A 25368-nucleotide genomic window follows, 5' to 3' on the forward strand; every position below is an offset into this window, starting at 1 on the left:
TTTCTCAGAAATGGAAAAAAAAAAATCTATCCTAACATTTGTATGGAATGACAAAAGACCATGCAGAGCCAAAGCAATTCTGAGTAAAAATAAAGAAATAAATAAAATAAAACTGGAGGCATAACACTACCTGACTTTAAACTATACTACAAAGCTATAATAACTAAGACAGCATGGTACTGGCACAAAAGGTGACACAAGGATCAATGGAATAGAATACAGAATCCAGAAATCAACCCATACACCTATAGCCATCTTATCTTTGACAAAGACACCAAGTGTATACACTGGGGAAGAAACTTCCTCTTCAGCAGTTGGTGGTGGGATAACTGGATATCCATATGCAGGAGAATGAAACTAGACCCATACCTCTCACCATATACAAAAATCGACTCAAAATGGATTAAAGAATTAAATATACACTCCGAAACAATAAAACTTCTTAAAGAAAACATAGGGGAAAATCTCCGGGAAGTAGGACTGGGCACACACTTCATGAACACAATCCCAAAAGCACAGGCAACCAAAGGAAAAATAAACAAATGGAATTATATCAAACTAAAAACTTCTTCTGCTCAGCCAAAGAAGCAATTAACAGAGTTAAAAGACAACCGACAGAGTGGGAGAAAATATTTGCAAAATATCCATCTGACAAATGATTAATATCCAGAATATACAAGGAACTGAAACAACTTTACAGCAAAAAACCAAGTAACCCAACTAAAAAATGGGCAAAGGAGCTAAATAGGCATTTCTCAAAGAAAGATATACGAATGGCCAACAGATGCATGAAAAAATGTGCAACATCACTTACCATTTGGAAAATGCAAATCAAAACCACACTGAGATACCATATCACTCCAGTTAGGATGGCCAATATACAAAAGATTGTGAAGGTGAAATGCTGCCGAGGTTGCAGAGAAAAAGGAAATCTCATACAGTGTGGGTGGGACTGCAAAATGGTGCAGACTTTTTGGAAAATGGTATGGAGGTTCCTCAAATAATTGCAGATAGATCTACCATATGACTGGGAATATACCCAGAGGAATGGAAATCATCATGTCTAAGGTATACCTGTACTCCAATGTTCGTTGCAGCACTCTTTACAATAGCCAAGTGTTGGAACCAGCCCAAATGCCCATCATCAGATGAGTGGATATGGAAAATGTGGTATATCTACACAATGGAATACTACTCTGCTATAAAAAATAATGAAATGCTGCCATTTGCAACATGGATGGACTTAGAGAGAATTATATTAAGTCAAACAATCAGGCACAGAAAGAGAAATATCACATGTTCTCAATTATTTGTGAGAGCTAAAAATAAATAAATAAATACACAAACACATGCCGGGGCAGGAAGAAGACACAACAATCACAATTTCTTCAAGTTGTTAAGACCATCCATCAGATTGAGATTGATGGGAGGGAGGGGGGAGCAGAAGTGTGGAGGGAGGATTTGATAAAGGGACACAAAAATCAATCACACTGTATATTGATAAAATAAAATTAAATTAAAAAACAAATACATAAATAAAAATAAAAATTTCCATACAATAAAATTTACTATTTATGGTGTTTAGTTCTTTTTTTATTGGACAGTATTAGAAGCATTTAACTTATTTGTTATTTTAAATTAAAAGATTAAAATCCTATCTCTTTTAAACTTTTTTTTTTTTTTTTTTTACTTCTAGTCCTTCTAGGTTTTATAGGTGTTCTTTGGTGATAAGAAACCTTTACTAGTTCATATCAAACTTTGTCTCTGGTCTGTGGGTATTTTGTTTTTTCTTTCAGTTTTGGGTTGGATTATTTGCTGTTCCTACCAATTAAACTCCACACTGGAACTAATTTGTTGTACATTGCTTAATTCTAAAATGGGGGAACTTCCTGTGGGGACCAGTACTTGAGCTCTGTGGTTGAGCTAAATTGTTGCTTTGCTGCTGATTCCCTGAGAAACGCTTTTTGTGCAGCTCGGGCTTTAATGGTTGACTCTATAGGTGCTTCCAGGACTTGTGAGATCTGGTACACCTGGGTTATATAGAAACTCTGGTCTGGGCCTGAGTATTTTCAGCAAACTGCACCCCCTCCAGTTTTATATTCCTGACTATCTTCACTGAGTGGTCCTAAACTGATTGAGGGGCAGATCAGCTGTCCTTGCTGTGCCCCAGTGTTCTCCTGGTGGGCCTGTGTTGGGAAAATACAGGAAAATGGTCAGGGCCCCTCAGATGTTTAGGATCTTGCCAAGCATTTGATGTAAATATGCATGAGCATCCAGGTGTTCCTTGGTTATTTATTGCCTAATGTAATTGTGCATGTGCACCCAGGTGTCTTGGGTTATGGACTTAAGTATGAAGGATGAATGGCTCTGCTCCATGGCACCCCCCACCCCTGGGTTACCCCTGGGGATGGGGCATGGGGAGGCTGCTGATGCTGCTGCTGCTACTTCTGCTATTACTGTTGCTGTAAGCAGTTACCTCCACTGTCCTCAGGATGCCCTGAGAGGCTGCTGGTGCCACCACCGGGCCTGTAAGCTACTGGACCTGTAAGCTGCTGCTGCGGTTGTTGAGGACTGAGCTCATATAATCTGCCAACAGCTCCTGGGATCTTTCCCAATTACCTAACAGGGGCCTGTGTGTGAGGGGTCTGGGGACCCAGCCTTGTGTGTGAGGGGTCTAAGGACCCAGTCTGGCATGTGAGGGGTCTGGGGACCCCGTCTGTACAATGGGTTTGAAGGGTCTGAGACCTAGCCCTGACAATACAAATGGAAACTTAGTATAACTAAAAGAATGAAACATTTTGGCTTTAGTTACGATTTGCCTTACTCAACAACTGGCGTAGCTGTGTAGCTTTACAGCCTGTCTCCCCTACTGCCTGTGTTCCAAACACTTCCCATGGGATACGCTGTATGCTGGTCCCTTGTGGTGACACTGGCCTCTGAGTGGCTCCTTTTTTTTTCAGTTGTTGTGGCTCCTTGCTCCTATGTGGGTTCATGGGAACCCTATTAGTAGTCTCGCTGGCCTGGGGGCCACCAAGGTGCTGTCCTTCCCTGCAGCCTCCAAGTAACTCCATCCAAAGGGAATAGCTGGGGCTTTTGCCGGCTGTTGCTCCATGCGCTCAGCAGCTCCAGCCTTAAAGCCGCCAGAGCTCAGAACATTCAGAGTGGTTCTTTTCTTCTCTCATCGTGGCTTCTCTCACCTTCATGCACTCGATAGGTCTCTCCTCCTCTTCCCCTAAGCTCTAGTAGCCCCAGCTTGGCTGTTGTTGCTTTTTAATAGTTGTAAATTGGTTGATTTGGGGGAGGGAGTGATGCCAGGGACTGTCTATTCCACCATTTTGTTCCAAAGCCCCAGTGTTTAGTTCTTACACATAAATAGATTCTAATAACCACTAACACAAACGGAGTACAGAATAATTGCATGAATGGATAATTGCAAAATGTATTCCTCATGTTTCTCTTTCCTATTCAGACTGTGTGCCAACTCAAAGCCTGGAGTCCAATGATCTGTTTTCTTCCCCTGTATTTTTGTTTTTTCCAGAAGAATGAAATCATACAGTAGACAACCTTTTGAAACTAGATTATTTCACTTGTGATGTGTGTGATATTCATTCATGTGTAAATTGGATGATTCAATAGTCCTTTCTCTTTTTATTGATGCATAATATTCCATTTTGTGGATATACGACAGTACATGCATTCACCAATTTAAAGATGTTTGAATTATTTCCTGTTTTTGTCTACTATGAGTAAAGCTGCTATACAAGTCTGTGTGAAATATATTTTCATTTCTCTTGGGTAAAAACCTAAAAATAGGATTGTTGGGACATGTAGAAACTCTATGATTAATTTTATTTAAATAAAAAAACCTACCCAACTGTTTTCCAAAGCAGTTCTACAGCTACTCTTTCTCTTAAATGTCTTTGTCTTGTGTAATACAAGATTCTCTTTTATCATAGAGAGAAAAGGAAATTGCAGCTGTTTTTTTCATATATGTCTTTAGGCAATTAATATATTCTAAAGGAAGACTTCCTCTGAGTTTTAACATGGTTGAACTTATGTTGCAAATTCTTGAAAAATGCATTTAGATATTTTTTTCTGCTAACTCACCTTAAAATTTTTATTGGATTTTCACCCATATTGGGAGAAATAACATAAATTTGCCTCTAAGATCCTATCCCATCGCCCGCCTTGCAGGTAAGGTACTTAGATTGATTTGGCTCTTGTGCTATAGAGCAAGATCTTAAAATAGTGTCACTTCTACATTCTGGAACATATGGACATGCCAGATGAATTATGAGTTAGAAGCCTATTTTTAATAAGCCTACTTATGAATTATAAAGAAACATAAATTGATAGTATAGATATTTACTTTTCTAATTGTACATTTTTATGGAGTACAGTTTGTTGTTTCAATACATGCATATATTGATATTATTTACTTTTGTCTAAAGTTTTCCTGAATTTCAGTGATTATTATACTTGGCATCTTTTATTGGTGACCTTATTACAGTTGGGTCATGGAAGAAGAAAGGGTATCCATGAACCTGTAGTCTTTATCTTAATAATAGTGGCCTTTATACACCCTACATCAGTGATGTAGGTTATGAATGAAGAACATGCCAAAGCTAGAGTTGGGAAATATTTAAGAACTGTGTTCATTTAAGTACCACTATACTTGTATTTAGCAACTTAATTAAAGTACAGTTGACCCTTGAACAAATTGGGGGTTTGGGGCATTGCCTTCCCTCCTCCTGTGCCATCAAAAATCTACATGTAACTATGACTCCCCTGAAATTTTACTTAACTACTATTTAAGTACATTGTGCACTTTCCCTGATGAAGGCTGTGCCACACTGCACACCCTGAACCCCATCAGGGGTCATCACTTAAGTGACTATTAATAGCCTACTAATAGCTTACTGTTAAGTATGCTAACTACTTAACTGTTTGCTTAGGTATGTAATGTGTTTCTGACATACCTAACTAAAACTTTTTCAATATATTTATTTGAAAACATCCACATATAAGTAGATTACCACAGTCAAACCCATTTTGTTCAAGGGTTTGCTATATTTCTAATCCTTAGATAGGTTCTGCAAAAGTACTCCAAGACTTCAGCTTGCATATAACTGTGACAGACTCCTTATTGCTGAGAATGTTCTGTTTATTGGGATATTAATGAAAACAGTGGGAAGAAGTTTCATAACATTTTCCTCTTAGGAAGAACTCAGACATAATCCTGGTATAGGCAGTCTCCTAATGGGCACCCAGTTTACCTATCCTACACATCAAGGTGCTGACTCCCAACCCTCAGGTGGCGTCCTCTTAAATCAGATATTTGCCTATAAATATGTCTGAGAGAATGTTAATTCAGGGCTATGTGAAGATAAAGATTACAGATGACCAGTTGAACCCGTACAATGGAATGAAAAGTGTATACTAATTACGAACAATACCTCTTTTGGTTACCTTTTGTAACAGTGTACCTTTAATTCTTTTTTCATCAAAAATATTTTTAGCCCCCACTTTATACTCTTTTCCATTTCCTTTAACTGTATTCCTATTGCTGTTTCTATATTTGTAATTTCTAAATAGGTAATATTGATATGAACAATGTTTGTATTATTTGAGTTACATGAAACGTATTTCATGAACAGCCAAGTCATAAATGTTGACTACACTGGTTTCTTAAAATTTTTGTGTTTCACCACTCTGAATATTTTCTAATGCCATTTTTCCCCTTGGTTTACTCTCATGTTTTCATATATTCTCAACCTTTCCAAACACTGACTTCTTGGCACCCTTCTGAACTACAGTCATCCTGGGGATTGATTTCATTTCATGCTTTCTGAGACTCAATCCAATTTTTGTCTGGATCCTTCTTCTTAGCTTATTTGCTTGTTTTGCAGGAACAAAAGAGCTGTACTTTCAAGTAACTCTTTGACTGTAACAGCCTGAACAGAAGTGACTCCATTTTGTTAAACCTTTGAATGTAAAAACTTGTCCTTTCACGTAACTCAAACCAATAGCCTGCAGCTAATTGCCAGAACACAACGACTCTTGCTCTCACATTGTTCACATATAATTAGAGAAAAAATATTAGCCCAGATGGCCATTCTTTACTAGTTCACTAACCTGATCTTATTTGAGAATAACAGGAATGAATTGTGAGGAAAATGGAGTTAGTTAGTCAGGCCCTCTTGCCTCATATCCCGGCAGGGTATGATTCAGCGCATCTGTTGTAAACAGGTTATGCAAGAGTAGTGTTAGGGGTCATGTGTGCCCATATACTCCGTGGCTCGCTGCCGCTATTGTGTACTTGTGGTATAAAAGCCAGAAGTTCTGAACCAGTGGGTGGCGATGCTCAAGTCTGGAATAAAGCATATCAACTTTGCCAGTGGCTGCTCTATTTTTCTTTTACTTACCTGGCTCAGGACCTGCACAGTACAGGGCAGAGAGGTCTGTGATCTAGCCTGACGTGAACCCACGGAGAATGAAGTATGACACTGGTCACCTCCCACCCAGAAAGTTCCTTGATAATTATCTGAAACACTCAGGCATGCCCACAAGTCCCCACTTGATCACCATGAATCAACTTTCCACCAAAGACCCATATAAAATCTTTCGGCAAACCTGGGAAAGGTGGAAATGGTCTTTGAGACATATGTTCACCATTTCCCCAGGCTTCTGGCTTCCTCATTAAAAGCTATATTTCTTTAAACCAACTGTTGTCTCCTGATTATTGGCTATTGAGAACTTGCTTTTAAATATTTGGGCAGGGAGTGATGTTTCACATGGGAAGTCCTAAAAACCAGACTGTTCATATTGCGGAGGGGAGAACTTTTCATTTTATCAGTTTCCTTGCTTAACGGGGGATAGACTTGTGCGGTGTTCTGCATATAAGCAGAAGCGTATGTATGAGAGTGTATATAACAGTGTGTATGGGCCCATGTAACAGGGCGTATAGCTCTGGGTGGATTAGTTGACTTTCAGAATGTAATCTAACCTTCCCTTTTTCCTGCCCCCTGGATTTACAAACCTTGAGACCAGGTTTCTGCCAGTAAGTCATATTCTCCTCATTACTTTTAGCTAGGTCTTCTGAGATTTTGGCTTTTTCAGCTGATATCTGCAGGTTTTTTTTTTTTCTTCTTCTTCTCTCTCTCTGTTTCTCTCTCCTAGTCTCCCATTATCATATTTACGCCTTTACACTCCTTAATTACAAGTTTAGTGGGATTTTTCTAGGCAGCGAGGATAGATGTCCAAAATTCCTCTGTTGCAAAAGTGAGCCTTTTGCCTGGACACGGTAACCTTGGGTTTCATATTTATTGTCATACTTTTGCAGAAGTCCTAAATGTTTATCTCCAGAAGACATGTAAGGGATGCGAGGGTTAAAATTTACTGGGTTTAGATCTTGGCTATATCATCTGCTACCTCAATGAACTTGGCCAAACTGTTTAATCTCTATGAGGATCAGTTCCTAACTTTAATCTTTAAAGAGTTACCAAGACAGTGACTTGTAACTAAATGGTGATAATAAATAACTGTGAGAACTTTCCCTGACACATTAACCTGTACATGAAACTTTGTAGAGTAACTCGCTGTGAATGTAGATACTTCCAAATTATTGCACATCGAATCACATTTGTAATTTATCTCCATGTTGTCAAGATATAAAATAAGAAACCAAAGGCACAGTTCTAGAGGAGGTATAGTGCAATTAAGACCAATTAACATATCGTGACTTCAGCAAATGCTGTCGAATCCAGTACACGGGCATGGGGATAATACTATCTATTTCATAGGATTGTCATTGCAATTAAATATCTTCATAAATATGAAGCACTTAGAAACATGCCTAGCAGAGAATCCTTCAAATCTGCATTTTTGTTAGATAGTTGCTTTTGTATTATTATTTGCTTTCTGTGCGTCATTCACTTTCTAAGAACTTTACACGTATCATCTCTTACTTTATCTAATTCTTACAATATCCCTTTGAGAGGGTACTATTATTATCCTCACCTTACAGATGAAGACATGAGGTACAGAGAACTTAAGTAATTTTTTCAAGGTGAGAGAGCCAATAGGTGAAGTAGGCAAGATTGTACCTGATCTTAGAACCAATATTTAGTCACAAAACCATCTGAGCAACAAAAGTGTGAAAGTCAGTTAAAATAATGATAAAAGATTGTTGTATGTTGGGGTTAGCCCCTGAGTAGGATTCAGATAGATATAGAAAGGAGATAAGAGGTTTGCCAGGTAGGGTTAGTGGCACAAAGCTGACACTAATAATTATAGGGCAATGAATTTATCTACTTGGAGATACCACTTGAATGTTTTCTTTAAAAAGTGAGTAAGTGTTAATTCCTGGCAAAGAAGTCTTTCCACAGAAATACTTCATAAGGAAATTGAAGCTAAATGTTGAAAGGTAAGCATTATTATTCTTTTACAGTTTAAGAAACTGTGAAACGAGCTACAAATATTGATAAAACACATTTTGTGAAATCAGCAATCTCACAAAAATGTTGCTTACTACGTTTAATAGTTACATACATTTAAAAACAAACATGCTGTAAAAATTTCATAATAGCCTCCATCTCCTTGTCATATGAGTGTTTTAGTTTTATTTTCAAAGAACGTGTTATTTTCTTTTCTCCTTCTATCTTGATTTGGTCATCTAGATATTTAATTTTAAAATCCATATGTTGGCTATTTTCTCAGTATAGCTAAATGCCTCAGTATAGTTACCTTCTTCTTGTTTGATCTAGGGGAGCAAATTTAACTTTGGTCTGTAAATAAAGATACTTTAAATATATAATAGGAATGCTACTTCTTTTGAGTCCTCATTCTGCAGATTTAAGTTATTCACAGCTGCTATTCCTATAACACTCAAAGTGATGATATCTATTCCCAACTTCTGTAAATTATTAACGTCGAAGCTGGAGGTTCCCTGACACACAATTTCAGCCTTTCACAGAAAGAGGAGAAGTTAGGGAGGTTTAAATACATTAAGGAAATTCAGGTGGTAACATGGTCACTAGAAATTTAATCTTTATTTACAAATGCTCTGCCTTTATTTCTTTACTGGTTCTTGTTCACAAGACTATTATAGAAAGCAAAGATTCTGTGGAGATTCCAAAAGTTCATGTGTGATATGATTGAGGAAAGTTTATTCATCCAATATTCCCCCCCCCCCCCCAGTTTTAAGTAATGAGGCAGCAGAGGCAACTTTCACTTAACAACATTTTATACTTACTATAGTTTATTCAGCACAGGGTTACAGACTGGATTCATAAAACAACAATTTATTGAATTCAAAATAAGTAATGATTAAGATAAATTGAGAAATGTCTAAGTGAAATTAAAAGTTATTACTTCCTTAGAATTCAGAGAGTGGCTGGCTGTAGTATGCAGTATCCAGCTAACAGTGTTAGGAATTACAGGTGTGTTACTGATAAAGATGGATATCTTACTTTTGTGGGTACGATTTGGGCAGCTTAGAATAAATACTGCAATAATTGATCTTTCTGAATGATGTGCTAGTGTTGCATGATGCTTGATATATGGTATCAACTTCCTTTGGCACTGGTGGCCCTTATGTTTCTCCTAATAAAAACATGGTAAAGCCTTCAATTACACGTATCCAGATGCTGCAAATAAAGCTGAATGCAAATGGGGTGGGAACCTCTACTACTACCATTCTAATATTAGCCCAGGCTAAAACAATTTCTGCCATGCATGCTGACAATAGGAAGACACTGCAGATTAATGAGACTCAAATTACTCTGTTATAGTGAAAGAATGGGGAAGTCAACCTCATTATTTATTTATTTTTTTAAAGGAGCTGCTTGGTTACTTCAGTAAGTATGAAGCAGCTCTGAAAGATTATTAATAGCTATATTGACATTCTGATTGGACATAATTTCTAAGGAGGCTTCGGTGTAATTCAGTGAAGATATTATTGGCTCTCAACCAGCAATTTCAAAGAAATACTTCAATTAGTAATGTAATATTCTGTCTGTAGTCACAGAGTATTTATGAAAATTATACCTCAGCTCAGATCTGAATTGTTTCACAGATAATAATTTGCCTGTTTGTTTGGAACAGGGTCATTGTGACTCTTCAGCCTACAAGGGTGAAAAATAACATTAAGTACTTAAGTAGACGAGAGAACATTGGCTGAAGATCCTTTTATCGATGCTCAGAGTTACTATAAGCCAGCTTTTAATTTTCTAGACCACATTTAAAACACAAGGAAGGTCTTCTTTTGTCTTTTGTTTTGTTCAAAATTCAAAAATAAATTATTTTTTTGAGTTTCTGAGCTTTTTTATTATTTTAGAATAATAAATATTTATTTATTCCTATGATAAAAGACTAATTCATAGATTGATAAAGCTCACACATAGGAATTTTAATAAAAAAAGAAAATCCAGAGTTTTAGAAACAGAAATTCAAACTGAGTTCATATGGAAAATAGAATCCATAACTTCACTGTTTTCTAGAAGCCAATGCCGTCTTTGGTAATTAACTGAAACTGCTACATGTCAATGTAACTTTTGTATCCTCTATATTCTACCTTATTAATAACAGTGTTTCAAATGTGAGACGGTGTTACATCAATTGAAATTTAACTTAATAAAGGGATATTTATTTATATTACCCTTGGAATAAAGGGACTTGGGTGAGATGGAGAAGTATTGGTATGAGAAACTTTTACTTTTCCGTGGTGTATATTTGTCTTTTAATATACATGAGTATTGATATTTTTAAGTACAACATCATAAATATGGCATAAAATTTCACAAAATAAACACACCCCTGTAAACATCACTGAAATTAATAAACTGAACATTACCCAAGCCCCAAATTCTCCCTGTGTTCCCCTTTTACTCACTACTTCCCTAAATATTCTTCTAACTTTATAAGGCAGACTTTTATGAGTTTTGAATATTTTTTTAATAAATACAAGTGGAAATATACAGTATGTACTCTATTGTGGTTGGCTACTTTGTTCAACATTGTGATACTCATCTATCTTGTTGCACATAGTTGTAAATCATTCAGCTATCTTTGCTGAATGATATTACATTGGAGGGATACATGTATTTATTCATTCAATTGTTGATAGGGCATTGTGAAATTTCAAAGTTGTAGTTGTTAATGATTGTGCTGCTTTGAATATTCTAGAACATGCTTTTTTAGCAAATATTTTTGCACACCTTTCTGATGGTTATATTACCAGCAGTGGGATTGTGGAAGTTGTGCAGTACACACACGTAAAGTTTAGTTCACCAAAGCGGTTGCACTTGTAAAGATTCATATAAGCAATCTATAAGAATTCTGGTTGTTCTATATTTTCACTCATACTTGGCATTTTTTATCTTTTCAATTTTAGCCATTCCGGTGAGTGTGTAATTATATCTTTCTGTTGTTTTAGTTTGTATTTCTCTGTGGCTGAACACCTTTTTATAGGTTTAATAGCCATTGGGTATCCTATTTAGTTGTGGCTTTTACTTGTTATTTGTTTTCCTGTTGCATCGCCTTTTTAAAAAATTGATATATAGTTTCAAATATTCTGGATATAAAGTTTTTGTTACATACATACATTTTACATATTTTTTTTTCCAGTTAGTGGCTTGCCTATTCTCCCTCTTAATTGTTTCTTGTGATAAACAGAACTCCTTAAAGTTAATATGGTCCAAATGACTAAAAGTAATTAACATGAGGTCTCTAACCCCTTCCCTCCCTCCTGAGGACTACCTGTAATAAGGATGCTTGAAATCAGATTGCCTTGTAAACAGGTTAGTGACCACTGTCACAAGGAAAACTTTAGAAAAATTAAATTTCATAGAATTTATTTGAGCAAAGAGTAATTCATGAATCAGGCAGCACTCAGAACCAGGAGAGGGTCAGAGAGCTCCACCCAGCAGTACTGACAGACAGAAAAAGGAAGTGACATGCAGAAACAGCTTGATTGGTTACAGCACAGTATTTGCTTTATATGAACATGGTCTGATTAGTTGGCAACCTGTGCTTGGCTGAAGCTCCACTGCTATGATTGACTGCGATTAATCCACTTGCTACAAGAATATACTCTTAAGTTAGGTTGCAGTTTGTTTACATTCTAAGTTCAGCTGTAGTTCAAAATATACAAAGGTAGCTTTAGGCCAAATGTAATTTCACTTAACACCAAGTACCAGAATCTTCGTGCTAGTGGCATTCACTGCAGAAAGATAAATTAGAGTTCTAGTCACAAAATGATTTTGTAGCAGCATATACCTGGTTTCTCTGATTGCACATGGAAAATAAACCTGAAAATTATAAACTTATGTTGCATGTCATTGCTGGCTACCTAATGGGGACTACTCATATAGACTGTGTAACTAACAGTGGATAACATGAAGAGAATCTAAAACCAAAAGGACTCCCTTTTGTGCGAGTAGTGTTTCCACATACATTGCAGAAGTGTAAGGATATTTGGGGCACTACATTAAACTTCTCAAAAAATAATTGTTTAAAAAAACTACTATTTTTTCTTGCAAAAACTTATTGTAACAATGGCTCTTTGTCTCTTATATGTTTTTTTATATTTCCTCATTGCTATTATATGAATCTTACGGCAGTGGTACCAGGTCAATGTTCAGTGAAGATATTTAGGACATGAAATTCTTACTTCCCATTATAAACAGACTTAATGAATAAAAAACAACAAAAATATAATGTGAGAATAATAGTTTAATATAAGGTGGCTTTAAATGTAGTAAGGATTTAGAAAACAAGATAATCAACAGGACTACAAAACAGGAAAAAGCTCAAGGAGAAAAAGGATTTCATCAGCTATGTGTTTTGGGAACTAAAGATGATTAGGTAGGATGAAATACAATATGAATGGTTTAAAAACCAGGCAGGGTAGTCAACTTTTGTAAAATATAAACTGTTCTGGGACTTTTAGTCAGGACTTATCCTAAATCATAACAGATAACAGTAATTGTACCTTTTTTTTCTTTCTTTTATAAAAGAGAACAGAGAGAAGAAAAGATTTGGAAACCCTATTGACTATTAATAAAACAATATATACTAACACTCACATTATCTGAAACATGACCTAAAATTTTAAACTGTTTAGAGTAACTTTTCTATAATGTTTGTCTTCATTAAGAATGATTGTTTTGAAGACAGTACATTGCATATATGCTATTTAGGCCTCACGTGCTTCACTTACCAAAGCCGTAATTGTGAGTCCCAATTCTATGCTTCTACAAAGCCTTTTCTGTCACAAACAAACAGATGTACAAAAATATTGCTAATGCATTTTGCTGGTAATTTGAAATGATACAAAGCTTGAATTTAGACAAAATTAAGATAAGAATGTTTGCCTTGACACATCTTATAGCATCCCCCCTTTAATATTATTTGACTGAGTGGAATTTTTTGATGAGAAATATAGACTACAATTAATGGTTAAGCCATCGGTAGATGTCTCAACTGGAGAAATTCTTTGCAATTTTTTGAAGGCAAACATATTTTTAGGTGAAAAGCACATAGTTATCAAATTTAATATTTTACTATATGATTTTTTAAAAAAACTAATTTCAAGTCTAGATGAGATACACCTTTTCACATGGAGGTTAAATGCAAGAATAGCTACAGGCATAGTAAACAGTATTTCAGAAAACTCTTAGTGATATACCGTAGTTCCCCCCTTATTCTCATGGGATCCATTCCAAGACCACCAATGGAAATCTGAAACCATGGACAGTAGCAAACGCTACATGTACTATGCATGAAGTTTTATCCTTCTTCACAATTTCATGGATAGAAGATTCATTCTTACTGTACATCTTAGCAAGCTCAGCATATAATTCTTTTTTCTTTCCTTCTTAAGTTGAGAACTTTCATCTTTTCACTTAAAGAAAGCACTTTATGTCTTTTCTTTGGCATATACAAACTGCCAGCATTACTACTCTTGTGCTTTGTGGCACATGATTTGAAACTTATAAATTGTTTATTTATGCAATTTTCCATTTAATATTTTTGGTCTGTGGTTGACCATGAGTAGCTGAAACCATGGAAAGCAAAGCTGTGGATAAGGGGTATATTTATTTTACAGAGAAGTACTATGATGGAGACCTAGAACTCTGTATCACAAACACATAAGACATTATCTTAGCTTCAGAGTTATTTTAGGTGGGAGTTATTTTAGGTGGGAGAACCTAATTGCCTGCCTCTAACATAAAGAAACCTTAACGTGGTTCCTTAAGAACACTTTTGTGTAAAACTGCAACCCAATGGGTCCACTAGGGTGAGTTAGCCACAATATGCACCCTCTGATAATTAAACCTTCCAGCAGAATTGCTTACTATTATCCATCTGGATGCAGGAGAATGTACACCAAACATGCTGATTTTTTAAAATTTCAGTTTATTATGACCTATGTTTTCTAATATTAAACAAAAAGTTTAGCTAATTCTTTAAAACTGTTTCTCAAACTGTAAAATGTGTTATTAATTATATGTAAATGATTCCAATACATGCAGGAGGATAAATATTTGAGCAGTGCAGAAATAACCTTCTCCTTTTCTCCAAATTTGGCCTTATTTCACAGAGATAGCAATTTTAAAATATTTCTACTTTTATTTCTTTTGTGGATCACCATTGTAATGTTAAAAATACCATACTTTTACCTTTATTTCTGAATTTATGATGCTGAGAAATTCAGTGCACTTATGTTACTTTCCTGCTTTTTTTCCTACCACCACCTGATTTTGATAGGTGTATAATTTTAAAGCACTCTTTAAGTCTCTTTATAACTTTAGATGCTATGCTCGGTTTTGTATTTCTTGATTCATCATTTTTGACTCTCTATTACGTACTATGAGTAAATTAGCAGGCCTGTACTCCTCTCCGTTTCTTCTTTCCATTTTTGTCAGTTCTGCCGTTGTTATTACGTGGTCACAATATTAATCATTTGCATTATAATCTTTAAATCAAGTGTTCTATGTTTAGTTGATGGGACGAATGTAAGAAATAAAAACCAATAAAAAACCCCTTAAAATTTATGGTTATATTATTATCATTCACTGCAGATTTTTCATTTTATCATTGGAATACATCATTGCTTTTAACCTTTTAATTTATACTTACTTCCCTACCACATGAGGACTTTTTATACCAGCACAAATGAAACAAACTCCTTAATATTTGAGCGTTGAATTCTAGTTGAGACAGAGTTTTGTTTATAATGAACAGAAATGAATCTTACTTTGGGAATCAAATTCTAAATTTATATAGTATACAAAGGCTGAGAATGTATCTTTTCAAAGGGGTGTTAGCAGTTGTTAGGGAATAACCTGTCGGGTTAAGGTTTCTACTTAACTCTTTCTGGAAGGGAAAGAACAGATGGCTTCATAATGCCCACGTTGTTTGCAAAGACAGCAACTGGAATAGGGTAAAGAAGGATCTTATGTTTGTATGTGTGTACATGTGTGTCTTCAGCCTGTCCTGTTCAGCGTGCTATAACAAAAATACCATAGGTTGGGTAGACTGAACAGCAAATATTTATTTCTCACAGTTCTGAGGGCTGGGAAGTTCAAGATGAAGGCACTAGCAGATTCAGTGTCTGGTGAAGGCCCATTTCCTGGTCTGTCTGGTATCTTCTCACTGTGTCCTCCTCACATGTCATAAAGTATTAAGAGAGATCTTTTATCCGGGCACTGATCCCATTCATGAAGGCTCTCCCCTCATGATCTAATCACCTTCCAAAGGCTCCAAATCCTAATACCATCACCTTGGCTCCCAAAGTCTCCACATCCAAAGATTTTAACATATGAATTTTGTAGGGATATATTCAGTTCATAATTGTACAGGTGTCTGTATTTGTGTGCATGTCTACAGAAAAGACTGGGGCAAAGGTTAACCTCTTAGTCAATGAGTAGATGGTGGGGACATGAGTTATTGACGATTGAGAAGTCTGTCTGTTGTTACCTAAGATATATTCTGTCTGTGAAAATAAGTTTAGGTTCCCAGAGCTGCATTTCAGTAATTAGGCCACACGGAAGAGTGGGGATGAGAACGGTGATGGGAACAGGTTGTCACTATTATAGCAACAGTATATTTTCATCCTGAGGCAGAAATAGATAGTCATTTAATCATAGATTTTGTAATCACAGCTTGAATGTTTGCATTCAGTCTGCTGCTTACTAGATAAGAGATCTTGAACAATTAATATCTTTGGGCCTCAAAGATCCCCTATGGAAAATGGGAATAGTAACAGTCCTGACCATTTAGACTTGTGAAAAAATTAAATTAGAAGAGTACATGGCAATTTTAAATTCACAGTAATTGTGAATTATTTTTATCTGGAAATAGATGTTCAGCTAATAAGAATGACTAACTTCATACTGTCAGAGAGACTCTTAACTATTTTATAATAGTGACTTTGTTAGGATTTGACATCCCCTCAACAATTCTACTCTAGAAATATGAGAGTACTTCAAAAAGTTTGTGGAAAAATAGAATGAAAAGATGATATGAATCTTTCTATGAACTTTTTGAAGACCTTTTGTATTTATCAATTTATTAAAATTAAACTTTGAGTGATGTATTTTTTTTACTAGTACATAAAAGCAATTATACATTTTTTTTATTAACAATCTCCCCCTCCTCTTATTCTTTTTTTTTCTTTTTCTTTTTTTAAGTGTAAGTTCTTCTCCTGGAATGATATTTGCTTCACAACTATCCCTATACATGTATAGTTATATGTAATATAGCTATATATAATATACTATATATCAGGGTCTAGTATCAATAGTTTAGGACTTAAAGTAACACTGATCTTGTTTAGAATGCTGTTGTCTGCTTATTAGACCTGTTGTTAAATTTTCTGTGACTCAAACTCCTATACAAGTCAAGATAATAAGTACCCACCTTACAGAATAGTTATGAGCATTGAGTAAAATATGTAGTAAACTTAACATTTCACTTTACACATACTAAAATCATAATAAGTGATAATTTAAAAATTGCTAATAGGAACCAGGCCCACTGTAATATCTAAATTACTATAAAACACTTGGATAAACTAGAAATGCAAATGTGCATGGACGGTTTAAGGGTGCTATGAGACTTTTAGCCTGGCAGGGAGGATATGGCTCTTGCCCTGTAGAGAAAGTTATTAATAATTTATAATATGCAACTCTCCCAGTTGAATTATTTGCATTCTCCATGTCAACATGTGCCACCTCTAATAAACTATATAAAGGTTACATTAAATGAATCAAAGAGAAGACTGTGTGGAGCATATTTCAGACTTTGCAAAGTTATATCCAGTTGTAACATTTGCAGTAGTGATATTCTAAAGTATCAAATGAATTAAGGGAGATGTAAAAGTGTAGACATTGAACAAGTACGTTATCAGAGATGTACAAATTTACATTTAAAATTCAAGTAAAATAAAGCACTTCTGTGTGATTTGCCTGTCAGTACATTGACATTGTGATACTGGTTTATTTTTGTGTGTGCTTGTGTATGTATCTGTGTGTGTGAGAGAGAGATTTAACAAAAAAGATCAATATTATTAGATTAAATTTAAAAGCTCACATTGCTAGCTATAAGAACAAATGGTATTAAAATATTTATATATTTAAAAGATATAATCACACTGTAGATACAGTATATATACAGACAGATGAGCAAGATGGATATTTTCTTCTTTGTATTTACCCATGTTACAATCTGAATGTTTGTGTCCCCCCAAAATTTGTACATTGAAACCTAATCGTGAGAGTATTAAACAGTGGGGTCTTTTGGTCATGAGGTCTCTGCCATCATGAATGGTATTAGTGCCCTTATAAATGAGACCCCAGAGAATTAACTAGCCCCTGCCACCATATAATGATGCAGGAAGAAAGCACAGTCTATGAGAAAGCAGGCTCTCACCTCTGAGTTTGGACTTTCCAGCCTACAGAACAGTGAGAAATAAATGTCTGTTGTTCGTAAGTTACTCAGTCTAAGGTATTTTGTCATAGCAGCCCAAACAAAGACAACCTACAATTATAATTATTAGATAATGAATTACGTGTCTGATTGTGAGCTAATTTCATATTAAAGAAAACAAATTAACAAATTTATCTAAAATGTGTGAACAGATAATGGAAGACAGATTTATTTATTTGCCTATTTATTTACTTATATTTTTATGTGTAGATTCCTGCAGAAGACATTAAACTGTTAATAGATATTGCTTAATTAAAATATAAATTAGAAATAAATTTCACACATACATTAAGGAACATTTGCTATAATACTAACTTAAAATTTTCTTATGCATTTGTGGTTAAAATAGGATAACTTAGTCAGGCTCCCTTGACATTTCTTTGTAAACAAGTTGTGTGGGTGGAGTTGGTGTTCATGTGCACCCATGTATCTTTCTAGTTAATTGCTTTTGTGTGTTCTTCAGTTTGTGAAGTAGGCTGGCCAGCAGAGAGCCTACATTTAAAAATAGAGCACGTTTACTCTGCTGGCAGCTGCTCAGTTTCAGTTTTTTTTTTTTTGGACTTTGCCCTAGCAGGTGAGTTTCTGAGTTTCTCTGTGGACTGCTTGGCTCATAGTGTGCGTGCTGAATAAAGACTACTCCTTCAACCTATGGCTCCAAGGACCTTTTTGCCGGTTACCTAGCTCATACACCTGCATGTGAAGGGTTTGTGAATGGGCTCAATGGGTCTGTGAGCTCCAGACCCTAGCTCTAGCTCTACAGCATTGTACTGCAAAACTTGAAGTAAAAATTTTATAACTCATTGTTAGACATAAAGTAATTAGCATGTAAAACCCAGGCAGTCATAATCAAAGGGGGTGTTAAATAAAAGGAAATACAGTGGCATCTAGTTCTAAATACCCTGTATTCAATGTATAATGCTTCTTTCCAGATAAATTAGTTATATAACTTCAGAGGACTTGTAGAATATCAGAGATCAGAAGCAGTGATATCAAGCAGAATAGACAGCACTGCAGTCAGTCATTTCTCTGACTCCACCTCCTGACTTCATTTTTTCAACTCAATCCAGTTTGACCTGGCTTTCTTCCCCATGACAGCAATAGAATATAGCTTATCCAAGGTGCCAGTGATCTGTATTTTACCAAAGTCAATGGTTGTAATCTGTTGGCCACAACTACCTCCTTGGAACACTTACTTCTCTAGGATAGTGTGACACCACCTTAGTTGGGTACTCCATACCAGTAAGTCTCCCTTACTGGTGATTTTCCATTACTGAAGATTTAATTTCCAATCTACCAGTCCTTAAATATTGGAGTGCCCCCAAATTCCTTTTCTTCACCTCTTCTCTTTTCTCTCATTAGGTGCACTCATTTAAATCCCATGGGGCTCAATATAATTTTACATGTTAATAAACCTCAAATCTACATCTTTGCCCATTATCTGTCACCTACATACAAACCACAAGCATGTGTAAACTGTTAAGTCCTCAAGTACCTCCAAACTGCTCTCTTTGTCTCTACTTTGCTCTTCTGTAATCTATAGTCCACAAATAAACCAGACAACTATTTCTAAAGCTTTAAGTAACTATTACTCCCCTACTTAAGAGTCCTATAAGTTATTCCTGTTACAATGGAAATAAGGTCTATTTATCTCAGATCATGTCTCCTTCAGAAAGAGATATCTCATCCACCCACTTGTGTGCACACATACCCACGCATATACATACTGTTAGTAGTGGTGGTGGCACTAATGATGATGAAGACAGTGAAAAAACAAGGTCCTGATTAGACCTTTTGACCTGGGGAAACCACCAAGCCCACCAGTCTAAACAATATGCGAACAACTTTTACCCAGAACTGAATGACACTATATTTTCCACCACAGGGCTACTGTGTGTCAAAGATAATGTGCCTAAAAACTCCAGATGCTAAATAACAGATTGATAAATGTTAAGTACGTATGGATTTATCACCAATATATAGTGTATCTGATGATTTTGGAAAGTTGGCATAAGCAAAAATGTTATTTCCTTTTTGCTACTCTCCTGGGCCCCTTTCTGAGGGTATGATTCAGAATGGTTGCCAGAGGCAAAACTTTGTTGCCCACAAGGCTCCCTGTTTTCCTTTCCTTTCACAGAGTCTCTTCCCTTAAATTTTTTTCCTTCTAAATAATGGCAATCAAATCTGAAAACCTAATTACTATTGATTTAATAGTATAAGTTAAAATCTTTTTTTTATTTTATTTTATTTTATTTTTTTCATTTTTTTTAACTTTATTTTGTCGATATACATTGTAGCTGATTATTGCTCCCCATCACCAAAACCTCCCTCCCATCTCCCTCCCCCCCTCCCCCCCAACAATGTCCTTTCTGTTTGCTTGTTGTATCAACTTCAAATAATTGTGGTTGTTATATCTTCTTCCCCCCCCCCCCGGTTTGTGTGTGTGTGTGTGTATGTGTGTGTGTGAATTTATATATTAATTTTTAGCTCCCTCCAATAAGTGAGAACATGTGGTATTTCTCTTTCTGTGCCTGACTTGTTTCACTTAATATAATTCTCTCAAGGTCCATCCATGTTGTTGCAAATGACAGTATTTCATTCATTTTTATAGCTGAGTAGTATTCCATTGTGTAGATGTACCACATTTTCCGTATCCACTCATCTGATGATGGGCATTTGGGCTGGTTCCAACTCTTGGCTATTGTAAAGAGTGCTGCGATGAACATTGGGGAACAGGTATACCTTCGACTTGATGATTTCCATTCCTCTGGGTATATTCCCAACAGTGGGATGGCTGGGTCGTATGGTAGATCTATTTGCAATTGTTTAAGGAACCTCCATACCATTTTCCATAGAGGCTGCACCATTTTGCAGTCCCACCAACAATGTATGAGAGTTCCTTTTTCTCCGCAACCTCGCCAGCATTTATCGCTCATAGTCTTTTGGATTTTAGCCATCCTAACTGGGGTTAGATGGTATCTCAATGTGGTTTTGATTTGCATTTCCCGGATGCTGAGTGATGTTGAGCATTTTTTCATATGTCTGTTGGCCATTTGGATATCTTCCTTGGAGAAATGCCTACTTAGCTCTTTTGCCCATTTTTTAATTGGGTTGCTTGTTTTCTTCTTGTAAAGTTGTTTGAGTTCCTTATATATTCTGGATATTAATCCTTTGTCAGATGTATATTTTGCAAATATTTTCTCCCACTCTGTTGGTTGTCTTTTAACTCTTTTAATTGTTTCTTTTGCTGTGCAGAAGCTTTTTAGTTTGATATAATCCCATTTGTTTATTTTTCCTTTGGTTGCCCGTGCTTTTGGGGTCGTATTCATGAAGTCTGTGCCCAGTCCTATTTCCTGAAGTGTTTCTCCTATGTTTTTTTTAAGAAGTTTTATTGTATCAGGGTGTATATTTAAATCCTTAATCCATTTTGAGTTGATTTTAGTATACGGTGAGAGGTATGGATCTAGTTTCATTCTCCTGCATATCGATATCCAGTTATCCCAGCACCACTTGCTGAAGAAGCAGTCCCTTCCCCAGTGAATAGGCTTGGTGCCTTTGTCAAAGATCAGATGGCAGTAAGTGTGTGGGTTGATTTCTGGATTCTCTATTCTATTCCATTGGTCGGTGTGTCTGTTTTTATGCCAGTTCCATACTGTTTTGGTTATTATAGCTTTGTAGTATAGCTTAAAGTCAGGTAGTGTTATGCCTCCAGCTTTATTTTTTTGCTGAGCATTGCTTTGGCTATTCGTGGTCTTTTATTGTTCCATATAAATGTCTGAATAGTTTTTCCCATTTCTGAGAAAAATGTCTTTGGAATTTTGATGGGGATTGCATTGAATTTGTATATCACTTTGGGTAGTATGGACATTTTCACTATGTTGATTCTTCCAATCCAAGAGCATGGAATATCTTTCCGTCTTCTTGTATCCTCTCTAATTTCTCTCAGCAGTGGTTTGTAGTTCTCATTATAGAGATTTTTCACCTCCTTGGTTAACTCAATTCCTAAGTATTTTATTTTTTTGGTGGCTATTGTAAATGGGCAGGCTTTCTTGATTTCTCGTTCTGCATGTTCACTATTGGAGAAAAGAAATGCTACTGATTTTTGTGTGTTGATTTTGTATCCTGCTACTGTGCTGAAATCATTTATCAATTCCAAGAGTTTTTTTGTAGAGGTTTTAGGCTGTTCGATATATAGGATCATGTCATCTGCAAACAGGGACAGTTTGACTTCATCTTTTCCAATCTGGATGCCCTTTATTTCCTTCTCTTCTCTGATTGCTCTGGCTAGTACTTCCAACACTATGTTGAATAGGAGTGGTGAGAGTGGGCATCCTTGTCTAGTGCCTGTTCTTAAAGGAAAAGCTTTCAGCTTTTCCCCATTCAGGATGATATTGGCAGTGGGTTTGGCATATATGGCTTTAATTATGTTGAGATACTTTCCCTCTATACCTAACTTATAGAGGGTCTTTGTCATGAATGAGTGCTGAACTTTATCAAATGCTTTTTCAGCATCTATAGAGATGATCATATGGTCCTTGTGTTTGAGTTTATTAATATGGTGTATCACATGTATTGATTTGCGTATGTTGAACCAACCTTGCATCCCTGGGATGAATCCCACTTGATCGTGATGAATAATTTTTCGTATGTGTTGCTGTATTCTGTTTGCTAGTATTTTAGTGAGGATTTTTGCATCTATATTCATCAAGGATATCGGCCTGTAGTTTTCTTTTTTGGTTATATCTTTACCTGGTTTTGGTATCAGGATGATGTTTGCTTCATAGAATGAGTTTGGGAGATTTGCGTCCGTTTCAATCTTTTGGAATAGTTTGTAAAGAATCGGTGTCAATTCCTCTTTGAATGTTTGGTAAAATTCTGCTGTGAATCCATCTGGTCCTAGGCTTTTCTTTGTTGGGAGCCTTCTGATAACAGCTTCAATCTCCTTTATTGTTATTGGTCTGTTCAAATTTTCTACGTCTTCACGGTTCAGTTTTGGGAGCTTGTGTGTGTCCAGAAATTTATCCATTTCCTCCAGATTTTCAAATTTGTTGGCGTATAGTTGTTTATAGTAGTCTCGAATGATTCCTTGTATTTCAGATGAATCAGTTGTAATATCGCCTTTTTCATTTCTAATTTTTGTTATTTGAGTCTTCTCTCTTCTTTTTTATGTTAGCCATGCTAATGGTTTGTCAATTTTATTTATCTTTTCAAAAAACCAACTTTTTGATTCGTTGATCTTTTGAATTGTTTTTTGGTTTTCAATTTCATTCAGTTCTGCTCTGATCTTAATGATTTCTTTCCGTCTGCTAACTTTAGGATTGGATTGTTCTTGTTTTTCTAGTTCTTTAAGGTGAAGTGTTAGGTTGTTCACTTGCCATCTTTCCATTCTTCTGAAGTGAGCATTTAATGCAATAAATTTTCCCCTCAATACTGCTTTTGCAGTATCCCACAGGTTTTGGTATGATGTATCATTGTTTTCATTAGTTTCAATAAACTTTTTGATTTCCTGCTTGATTTCTTCTTGGACCCATATGTCATTAAGTAGAATGCTGTTTAATTTCCATGTGTTTGTATAGTTTCCAGAGTTTTGTTTGTTATTAATTTCTAGTTTTAATCCATTGTGGTCTGAGAAGATACATGGGATAATTCCAATTTTTTTGAATTTATTGAGACTTGATTTGTGACCTAATATGTGATCTATCCTGGAGAATGATCCATGTGCTGATGAGAAGAATGAATATTCTGAGGTTGTTGGGTGGAATGTTCTGTAGATATCTGCCAATTCCAATTGGTCTAGAGTCTTGTTTAGATCTTGTGTTTCTCTACTGATTCTTTGCCTAGATGATCTGTCTAATATTGACAGTGGAGTGTTCAGGTCCCCTGCTATTATGGTATTAGTGTCTATTTCCTTCTTTAGGTCTAATAGAGTTTGTTTTATAAATCTGGCTGCTCCAACATTGGATGCGTACATATTTATGATTGTTATGTCTTCTTGATGGATCAGTCCTTTTATCATTAAGTAGTGTCCCTCATTGTCTCTTTTTATGGTTTTTAGTTTAAAGTCTATTTTGTCAGATATAAGAATAGCCACTCCAGCTCGTTTTTCTTTTCTGTTTGCATGGTAAATCTTTTTCCATCCTTTCACTCTTAGTCTGTGTGAATCTTTATGGGTGAGGTGGGTCTCTTGTAGGCAGCATATAGTTGGGTCCTGCTTTTTGATCCAGTCAGCCAGTCTGTGTCTTTTAATGTAAGTTAAAATCTTAATGTGAGCTCCCAACCAGTTATCTTGTGTATGTACATGTATCTAACTCATAGCAATGTTTCAAATAGTAGGAAAATTTGGCAGCCTCCTCTGTGCAGGTACATACTGGGCTTCAGATCTCTTCCTTCTATATCTGATAATGTAGCTCTCATCCTAGGAGGTCCTGCCATGATTATAATAACCCATTCAACATGACAGCATAATTTATGGTGTATGGAATTGGATACAATTGGTTTTGAATACTGGCTTTAACACTCGTTGGGAAGAGAAAAAAAAAGTACACTTCTTTGTGTGTAAGAAAATTTTATCTACCCTTCTTGAGTCCTTTTATCTGTAAAATTGGAATAGTGCAGTCTTTTCATTGGCTTATGTTGGGGATTGTGGTAATATTTTATGTGCCCCTATAAGAGCTGGTAGCAGCAATTACTTTACTTTTATTCTTGGGAAACTATTGACTAAAGTACGTCATTGAGTTTTACCTCAATCTTGAACTACACTTAGTCATAGAAGTTGTTTAAAATGCATCTAGATTTACCTTGGTAGGTTTGTCTAACTGTAAGAAAATACCCCCTTCCCCATAAGATACAAGCAAAATGAGGAAAATTCTTTGAGAGGTAATGAGTATCCCAGCTTCATTCCATTTAATTCTACTCTATTCTATTTTTCTATTTCTAGCTTAGTTGACTTCTCTGTTTTTCCATATTTTAATTATTATCATAATTTGGGGGTCACTCTGTACTCTCATGCTTTCTAGAGAGTTAATATATATAAATATATATATGTACATGTGTAATTCATATATGTACACACGTTTATACATACACACACACATATAGATAGATAGATAGATAGATAGATAGATAGATAGATAGATAGATAGATAGATAGATAGATAGACAGATACAAATATAGATACTAAAATTTTTTCCTTTGGAAATTTTGTAAAAACAAAATTTTAAAAGAGAGTACAAAAAGTGTAGCATATCATACAAATATTTGAGTTCAGATAACAGATTTTTTTTTATTAATGCTGCAGTAAGTGAAGCTGAGGTTGAGCTTAATGGTCTGTTTTCCTTTTTTTTTTTTATCTCAACATTGTTTCATTTGTATACCTGAAG

Source organism: Cynocephalus volans, chromosome 13, assembly GCF_027409185.1.
Source record: "Cynocephalus volans isolate mCynVol1 chromosome 13, mCynVol1.pri, whole genome shotgun sequence".
Classification (NCBI taxonomy): domain Eukaryota; kingdom Metazoa; phylum Chordata; class Mammalia; order Dermoptera; family Cynocephalidae; genus Cynocephalus; species Cynocephalus volans.